Consider the following 9,992-nt stretch of genomic DNA (forward strand, 5'->3'; position numbering starts at 1 on the left):
AGTGCCTCGTCCCTGAGCCGCCATTGGCTCACCATCCGGTCTCTCGCGCACTGTCTCCTGGGTAGTGTAGTTCCCAGAGCCCGCAGCACCATAAGGAATGTGTTCAGGCTGGGATGAGAGAATGGGCCAGCCTGAGGAATGATCAGGAATGGTGAGGGGCCCGGCCGGTGTGGCTCAGTGGATAGAGCGTCGGCCTATGGACTGAAGGGTCCCGGGTTCGATTCTGAGCGCCAGCACATGCCCCGGTTGCGGGGTCCATCCGCAGTAGGGGGCGCGCAGGAGACAGCTGATCGATGATTCTCATCACGGATGTTTCTCTCCCTTCCTAAGTGAAATTAATTAAAATAAGTTTGTTTTTTTTTTAATAAATGGTGAAGGGAAGAGGGCAGACCGAAAGAGGGTGTGAGTCAAGGGGTATACTTTTAACTTTTTCAATATGTATCATCAAGCCTGTTCCTTCTGTTTAGAAAATGGGGTGTAGGTTTGTGCGCCTCTGCATATACAGTGGTTGCCATTTCCTCGTTTTCATATTCCACTTCCCACGCTCTGTAATACAGGAGTGACTACTGTTTCCTCCCAGAAATCATTTTCATTTGTTAGTACATTTATGATCACCAACTTGCATTTTTTCAAGTCTGATGCTCCCTAAACTTTAATCCCCAATTACTCACTTGTTGTTATTTAATAACTGACTATTAAACAAAATATTAGTATGGATTTTAAGTAAATGATGCTATGATAAGTCCGAATTTGAACAGTCTGGGATCATATTCATTTTTAAAAAAATACATTTTATTGATTTTTTACAGAGAGGAAGGGAGAGGGATAGTTAGAAACATCGATCAGCTGCCTCCCGCACACCCCCTACTGGGGATGTGCCTGCAACCAAGGTACATGCCCTTGACCGGAATCGAACCCGGGACCCTTCAGTCCGCAGGCCGAGGCTCCATCCACTGAGACACACCGGCTAGGCATCCCCCTATAATCTTACAACGACACTCCCCGAGGAACGCTGAGCCCTGGGGCCATGGCTCCTCTGAAGGACCAGGGTAACAGGGTTCCCTCACGAGGGCTGAGCACATGGCAGCAGCCATAGTGAGAACAGTGTCATGTTGCTCCTGAAACACCACAGGTTGTCACCACCACCGCCCCCTCCACAGGTCGATGCCTAAACGCACACGAGATCGTGGGGTTCGGGCGACACATTTGGGCGGCCACAGAGTCGAGGCCAGACCTGGAGCGGCAGCCGTGTCCCCTGAGCCGTCACGCGATCCCCTCTGAGACACACAGTGTGGGAGCCCGACGGGAGCTGGTCACTTCTTCATGTCAGCAGGACACACTTGTTTTCAAACCACCAGGTGCAGTTCACAGGATCCCAAACTCCCAGGAGCTGGAACGATGAAGCCTCCTTTCTGGTCACACACTCACGTGTCAGCCCGGCCGGTTTGGCTCAGAGGATAGAGCGTCAGCCTGCGGACTGAAGGGTCCCGGGTTCGATCCCGGTCAAGTTACAGAAAGTAACATTTTTGGCCCTAGCTGGTTTGGCTCGATGGAAAAATACCCTCGCATAGGATTTAACAAAAATTAAAAAATCCGCCCTAACCGGTGTGGTTCAGTGGATAGAGTGTCAGCCTGCGGACTGAAGGGTCCCAGGTTCGATTCCGGTCAAGGGCATGTACCTGGGTTGTGGGCACATCCCCGGTGGGGGATGTGCAGGAGGCGGCTGATCGATGTTTCTCTCTCATCAATGTTTCTAACTCTCTATCCCTCTCCCTTCCTCTCTGTAAAAAATCAATAAAAATGTATTTTTAAAAATCAAATAAAATAAAACAACCCACAAAGAATTAGGTCCTCCCCCCCGACCCCACCCCGCCCCTCGACTCCTTATTCTGGTACCCAGTTGACATTCTCAGGCTCCTCTTGTAAAGACAAGCTACTAGAATTGACAGGTATCAGTGGGAACGTACGGTTTAGGGAAAGGAGCTCCCCAGCATGGTCTGGGAGGTTCCCCAAAGAAATTCCTTGTATTTCTGGTTAGGAGCAAGGAAAGAAAATGCAGACAATTTCTCGTTCATTCTTACGAAGTTGGATTTTCCTCTTTCCTGTTACACTATAATTATTCGTGAACCATGAGAGCTAAGAGGCACGGACAACTATGTTGTGGATTTATATTGTGTTATTTATTTCTAGTTTTCTTCCCTGAGGGTCCGCATGTCCTCAGGCTGACGTCCCACCCTGTGCTCCCCACACGGGATAGTGCGGCCTGTGGCTCTCTCACTGGCTTTCACGGTTTCCCACATTTGCAAGGGGCCCAGCATTCAGCGTTGTGCTTCCTTTACTGCTTTTGCGCGCTCTCCAATCCTGCTTCTTCGAGATGCTGTCTTCTTTTTGATCTAATGGCTAAAATAGAGGCATAGTGTTGTTAAGTTACAAATAACGGAGGAATAGAAAGGAAGGAAAAGGGCCCATGAAAAAAGGATGGAAAAATAAAGGTGTGAATGGTGGGATTTTTAGGACATAATGCATGTGATTTGATAAGGACGGTGACAATTTGAAAGTTTAAATTATTGTCCCATTTTCCGTATTCAAGCAGTATTTTTTTTTCCATTGAATTTAGTGGGGTAACATTAGTTAGCACAATTATATAGGTTTGTTAGCACAATTATATAGGTTTCAGGTATACGATTCTATAATACATCATCTGTATCTTGTATTATGTGCTGACCACCGTACGTCGTCTCCTCCCATCACCGCTGATCCCCCCTATACCTCTTCTACTTCCCCCAATCCCTTTCCTGACTGGTAACCAACATAACCCTTGTCTGTATCTGTGAGTTTGTACACAGTCCTTTTATTTATATATATATATATATTTTTTTTTTCTTAATTAACTTTAGACAGGAAGGGAGAGGGAGAGAGAGATAGAAACATCAGTGATGAGAGAGAATCATTGATCAGCTGCCTCCTGCACACCCCACACTGGGGATCGAGCCCGCAACCCAAGCATGTGCCCTTGGCCAGAATCAAACCCGGGACCCTTCAAAGTCCACAGGCCGATGCTCTATCCACTGAGCCAAACCGGTTTTGGCTGTACTCAGTCTTTATAAATGGCCAGGAAAGAGAGAATGTAGGAAATGTATACTTCACTGTAATGAAAAGACACTGAAAAATTATCTTCTGAAGGCTGACGAGGGCTGTCTGCCTGGTGAGCATGTTATCACTCCCCGGGCCTGGCAGCCTCTTTAGGATTGTCTGTGTCCAGGGCAGTCAGGGAGGCGCCCCATCCAGGGTGTGGTTAATAAAACTGAACGAGATAATGCCTTCTCTACAGACCTGTGCTCTAGGAATATTTTTACATATATTTGTATTGATTTCAGAGAGGAAAGGAGAGGGAGAGAGAGATAGAAACATCAGTGATGGCAGAGAATCATGGATCGGCCGCCTCCTGCACACCCCCCTCTGGGATCGAGCCCACAATCGGGGCATGTGCCCTTGACCGGAATCGAACCCGGGACCCTTCAGTCCACAGGCCGATGCTCTATCCACTGAGACACACAGGCCGGGGCTAGGAATTTTTCAAAGCAAGTATCGAAGAATGTCAGAGCGTCTACCCAGTCAGGCTTCTATGCCCGTGTATGGGGCCCGCTCCGCCCAGGGGCTGGCAGGCGAGACGGGCGGAGCTGACAGGGGTCTTTGAGCCTGGGGCAGTGGCCTCTGCTTCTGGGCCTGGGTCCTGGCTTCACGTCGGGCTGAGGCCCCCGGTGAAGGCGGGACGTCCGCTTGTCCGTGTTCTCAGCGTGAGAGTCATGTCACTCTCATCAGTATCTGTAAGGAAACGTCTGTTCTGGGAAAAGGGCCGTTTCCTAATGTCTGTTTTCAACCCTCGGAACGTCCTCGCGAAGGAAGCCAAGCAGCCACACAGGGGTTTGCCGCGCGAACAACGGGACGGGAGCAGGTCGTGTCTGTGGGTGGGGCTGTCGAGATTCACCTTCCTTCCCTCAAACTCCATCACTTCCCACTTTGATTGGCCTTTGAAAACCAACCATCGCCCTGGCCGGTGTGGCTCAGTGGGCAGAGCATCGGCCTGCAGACTGAAGGGTCCCGGGTTCGATTCCCGGTCAGGGCACAGGACCAAAGGGGTGTGAGCTCGATCCCCAGTAGGGGGCGTGCAGGAGGCAGCCAATCAAGGATTCTCTCTCATCAGTGATGTTTCTACATCTCTCTCCCTCTCTGAAATCAAGAAAAAAAAAAATTTTTTTTTTTTAAAGAAAAGAAAACCAAGCCCTCATGGCCAGCTCAGCTCTCCTGTGACGGCGGATCTGCCCAGATGAGCGGGTCGGCTCCTACCTGAATTAATGAACTCCGCCAGCTCCTTCTCGTTCCCCGAAAGCAGATACCCAGCCTCGCCGGGGCGCCCGGCCCTGAAGGCCTCCTCTTCGTCTCCGGACAGTGGTATCTCGATATTTTCATAAAGCGCGGCAAGCTGTTCCCTCTCCTCATCCTGTCCCAGTCGACTGGAGAGTAACACAGGTGAATTCGGGAGCACAGCGCCCACAACATGTCCTCGTGTCTTTTTTTTTTGGGGGGGGGGGGGAACGTTAATAAATTTGGGCTAGTTTTGTTTCCACCCCCAAATATTCTTACTGATTTTCACTTTAGATAATATTTTAATTGATCTCAGAGGGGAAGGGAGAGGGAGAGATAGAAACATCAAAGATGAGAGAGAATCATGGATCGGCTGCCGCCTGCCCGCCCTCCCTGCATTGGGGATGGAGCCTGTGAGCTGGGCAGGTGCCCTGACCGGGAATCGAACCGTGACCTCCTGGTTGATAGGTCGACGCTCAGCCACTGAGCCACGAGGGCCGGGCTTCTTACTGATTTTTAGAAAGAGAGGAAGGGAAAGGGAAAGAGAAACACGGACGTGGGAACAAAGCATCGATCGGCCGCCTCCTGCATCCTGCAGGCTCCACGCTGGGGAATCCAGATGGCAACTTGGACATGAGCCCTGACCAGGAGTCAAACCAGCAACGCTTGGGTGCACAGGGTGACACGCAACCAACAGAGCCACACGGGCCAGGACCCGTCATGTCTTCATCATGTGACTTTTTGACTGAAGAGTCCCCAGTACGAGTTGGTGGGTGGGAGAGGGAGGCAGAACGATACGGCGGGATCAACGTGGTCACAGACCTTAACTGTGTGCCGACAGCAGGAAAGGCGTCACTGAGAATGCCCATGTGGATTAGAGAAGTTTGGGGCTAGTTTTGTTTCCCATCCCCCAAATATTCTTACTGATTTTCACGTTATATATATATTTTAAATTGATCTCAGAGAGGAAGGGAGAGGGAGAGAGAGAGAGAAACATCCAGGATGAGAGAGAATCATGGATCGGCTGCCGCCTGCATGCCCCCTACTGGGGATGGAGCCCGCCCCTTGGGCGTGTGAGGCAATCACCTTAGGTTCCAAACTCCTTCATCAATATAAATAATATCTCGCCCTCGCTGGTTTGGCTCAGTGGATAGAGCGTCGGCCTGTAGACCAAAGGGTCCCAGGTTCTATTCCAGTCCAGGGCACATGCCCAGGTTGCGGGCTCCATCCCCACTGGGGGGCATTCAGGAGGCCGCCCATCGAAGTTTCTCTCTCTCATCAGTGATGTTTCTATCTCTCCCTCTCCCTTCCTCTCTGAAATCAATAAGAATATATTAGAAATAATAATAACATCTTTTTGTGTTTGTGGTGCTGTTTTTTTTTAATCCTCACCTGAGGGTATTTTTCCATTGATTTTGAGAGAGAATGAAAGAGAGGGAAAGAGAGAGAGAAACATCCATGTGACAGAAACACATCGATGGGTTGCCTCCTGCACGTGCCCCAATCAGGGCCCGGGCCAGGGAGGACCCTGCAACCGAGGTCCATGCCCTCGACCGGAATCAAACCTGGGACCCTTTGGTCTGCAGCTGACGCTGTATCCACTGAGCCAAACCACTAGGGTTACATAGGTAACATCTTTTTTTAAAAAAAAAAATATTTTGATTGATTTTTTTTTTTTTTTACAGAGAGGAAGGGAGAGGGATAGAGTTAGAAACATCAATGAGAGCGAAACATCGATCAGCTGCCTCCTGCACACCCCCCACCGGGGTTGTGCCCACAACCAAGATACATGCCCTTGACGGGAATCGAACCTGGGACCCTTCAGTCCACAGGCTGACGCTCTATTCACTGGGCCAAATCGGTCAGGGTAACATCTTAATGTAATATCGTACAAAAGAAAAATAAATGCCAAGAATCCCACGATGAACAAAACACCAACATATGAAATAAAGACATTACAGGTATTACAGATTTTTCCTTTGGGTCAGTCTACAGTATGGCTTGTCCCAGCACCATTGCTGATCCCGTGCTGAAAGGGTTGATGCTTGGTCCCTGGCTGGGTAGCTCCGTTGGTTCGAGTGTCCCCCCGCTACAGCAAGGTTGAGGGTACAACCCCAGTCAAGGCACATGCAAGAAACAACCAACAAATGCATTAATAAGTGGAACAACAAACTGATATTCTTCTCTCTCCCTTCCTCTGTCTAAAATCAAGAAATACAAAAAAATAAATACAATTTTTATAAAAGGAAGCATCTTGATTTAAGTACTCAATGAAAAAACGGTTGCTATTTTGTTCATCGTGGATTTGGGGGACATTAATTAATATATATTTTTTTAAATTATTGCTTTAAAGGCTTAGCCACTTTGGCTCAGTGGATAGAGCGTTGGCCTGCAGACTGAAGGGTCCCAGGTTCGATTCCGGTCAAGGGCACAAGCCTGGGTTGCGGGCTTGATCCTCAATAGGGGGCGTGCAGGAGGCGGCCAATCGATGATTCTCTATCATGGATGTTTCTATGGCTCTCTCCCTCTTCTTTCTCTCTGAAATCAGTAATAAAAAAAAAGGGTTGGGCCCCAGCTGGATTGGCCCAGTGGGTAGAGTGTCTCTCTCTCTCCCTTCTGCTCTGAAATCAATACAAATATATTCTAAAAAAACAGGATCCAGCCGTGACAGCCCGTGAGGGAGCCGAGTCCAAAAGGAGACGGAGTACGCCTTTGTGTGTGTTCATTCATTTTTACTTACTTCAATACAAGGAATGCTTTTTAACAGAGTCTATTCTTCTAAATAAATTACATTTGGTTCTGTTTCTTTCTTTCTTTTTCTCTTCTCACCCACCACCCACTGATGTCATAATCCATATTCTGAAAACACTAGCCTTGGAATGTATGAAGGTGATAATTTAGTGATTATAAGAATTGTCATCAGCCCTGGCCGGCTTGGAGCATCGGCCTGCGGACTGAAGGGTCCCGGGTTCGAGTTCGGTCAAGGGCATATACCTTGGCTGCGGGCACATCCCCAGTGGGGGGTGTGCAGGAGGCAGCTGATCGATGTTTCTCTCCCATTGATGTCTCTAACTCTCTATCCCTCTCCCTTCCTCTCTGTAAAAAAATCAATAAAATATATATATTTTTAAAAACATTATCATCATGGTCATCATCACCACCACCAAATAATGACCCAGGTAATGTGTGTCCGGCTTAAGGCTGGCAATGCTACTAACAAGGACTTACTATAGCACGTAGGAAACGGCGACCCCGCAGACCAAGGCCGTGCTCAAGGCCGCGCACGCGATGGTCACCACTCGAACAAGAGCACGTCGACGCGGACTGGGCACTAAAAGGGAGAGAAAAGACGTTCGCACTAAAAGGGAGAGAAAAGACGTTCTCATCTAATTTCACTGCCGCTGTGCCTGTCGGTTATATAGTAGTCAGTCATACTGCTGTCACAAAGGGGAACGGGAGATACAGTCAGAAATACATAAAAAAATAGCATATTGCCGAAACCGGTTTGGCTCAGTGGATAGAGCGTCGGCCTGCGGACTGAAAGGTCCCAGGTTCGATTCCAGTCAGGGGCATGTACCTGGGTTGCGGGCACAATCCCCAGTGGGAGATGTGCAGGAGGCAGCTGATCGATGTTCCTCTCTCATCGATGTTTCTAACTCTCTATCTCTCTCCCTTCCTCTCTGTGAAAAATCAATAAAATAGATTTAAAAAAAAAAAAAAAAGCATATTAGTCCGGCCGGTGTGGCTCAGTGGTTGAGCGTCAACCTATGAACCAGGAAGTCATGGTTCGATTCCCGGTCAGGGCACAGGCCCGGGTTAACGGCTGGATCCCCAGTGTGGGGTGTGCAGGAGGCAGCGGGTCAATGATTCTCTCATCATGGATGTTTCCCTCTCCTTCTCCCTTCCTCTCTGAAATCAATAGAAATATATATATATTTTTTAAAATAGCGTTTTAAAATACGGAGGCCTATCACATGATCTCACTCACCTGTGGAATAGAATAAACAACATGAATTGACCAATAGGGTAAGACCGGAAGCAGGTAGGGAGGGAACAGACTAACATACCTTGATGTGAGGGTGGGGGCACGAGAAGAGATAAACCAAAGAACGTATATGCTTATATGCACAGCCCATGGACACAGGCAATAGGGTGATGAAACCCTGGGGGTGGATAGTGGCTGGGAGGAGGGGGGAAATGGGAGGCATCTGTAATACCATCAACAATAAAAAACTATTTATAAATAAAATAAAAATAAAAATAAAATAAAATAAGGAGGCGAGATTGCCCAGCCTGTGTGAACAGGGATAATCTGAATTTCCACGTCATTGCGGGCTCCCCTCCCACCTGCCCCCTTGCTCTGTGGAGACGTGCATCCCTGAGCCACACTGGCCAGGCTGCTTTTCCAGGGCGGCCGCACCTGCCACCACCGTCGCCCGAACCCCAGCACAGTGGCCTTGTTTACAGCTCAGGGCTGCCCTGATGGGCCCAGGGGGGCTCGTGCTGGGAGGAAAGGACCCCACAGGGCAGCCCGGGGCCGTGCCACCCACCTGCATCCCAGGTGCTGGTGCTGGGGGCCGGCGCACGCGACGAGACGTCCTTTACCGGCTCAGGTATGTCACCCTTCCTATCACCTGGAAACAAAAAGCAACACACACACACAGAGAAGCACTGTTTGTACAGACTGAACAAAGGTGCAAGAGGAGAGCCCTGGCCGGTGCAGCTCAGTGGATAGAGCGCCGGCCTAAGGACTGAAGGGTCCCGGGTTCGATTCCAGTCAAGGACACATGCCCAGGTTGCAGGCTCAATGCGGGAGGCAACCAATAGATGTGTCTGACTCGCATCGATGTTTCTCTGTCTCCTCCACTCCCCTCCACTCCCCTCAAAACGGAAAAATACCCGGCTGGTTGAGAGAGTCGACTCTATGAACCAGGAGGTCACGGTTCATTCTGGGTCAGGGCACACGCCCAGGCTGCGGGCTCGATCCCCCGTAGGGCAAGTGCAGGAGGCAGCCGATCCATGATTCTCTCTCATCCTGGATGCTTCTCTCTCTCTCCCCCCCACACCCCTTCCTTCTTCTCTGAAATAAATAAAAAAAAACCACATATATTTTAAAAGGCCTGTCATTTTTCCAACTAGGCCTGAACTCACCTGCATCAGGCAAGCACACACGCAGCGGCCATCCCATTAAAAACAAAATTAGGAGGGCGAAGGAACGCGGAGGCTGGCCCATCACTCCAGCACCGTCGTCTCTTATCCTGCGGGCGAAAGGCGCCGTTCCACTGGAGCCAGGCTCCCTGCCCGGCCTCTGGTTCTGCCTTGGAGCCACCAGTGTGAGGTCAGCCCAGGTTGCCACGCGGAGTCCCTCCACGGAACCGGGCCAGCCAATGGGAGGCTGAGAGGGGAGGGGTCGGGGGGCAGGAACGAGGACGGGACGGACCACGGTGGAGGCAGAGCAAGGCCCTGCCCCTGCCTCCTGGGATACTCCTCTTCCATCTGGTTTTGGTCCCAGGCCTGGCCCCTCCTGTCTCCCCAACTTTCCCCAGGTTCTCCCTCCTGGGCGCACCCCACACCCCACCCTTTGCTGCCTCCTTAGCCGCGTGTTCACAAGGCAGACCTGGACCCAT

At 50.1% G+C, this 9,992-nt stretch overlaps 1 long non-coding RNA gene across 1 annotated transcript; it reads right to left on the minus strand.

The window, feature by feature from the left end:
- Positions 1–2,162: 2,162 nt before the first annotated feature.
- LOC308530567 lies at positions 2,163–9,899 on the minus strand. Its single transcript, XR_013996864.1, has 4 exons — positions 9,517–9,899; positions 8,916–8,999; positions 7,594–7,696; positions 2,163–2,400 (listed from the first exon to the last, which is right to left on the minus strand). It is a non-coding gene; the product is annotated as an uncharacterized lncRNA (long non-coding RNA).
- Between the last annotated feature and the right edge of the window lie 93 nt (positions 9,900–9,992).

Source organism: Myotis nattereri (genome assembly GCF_964212035.1).
Source record: "Myotis nattereri genome assembly, chromosome: 15".
In the NCBI taxonomy this organism is placed as follows: domain Eukaryota; kingdom Metazoa; phylum Chordata; class Mammalia; order Chiroptera; family Vespertilionidae; genus Myotis; species Myotis nattereri.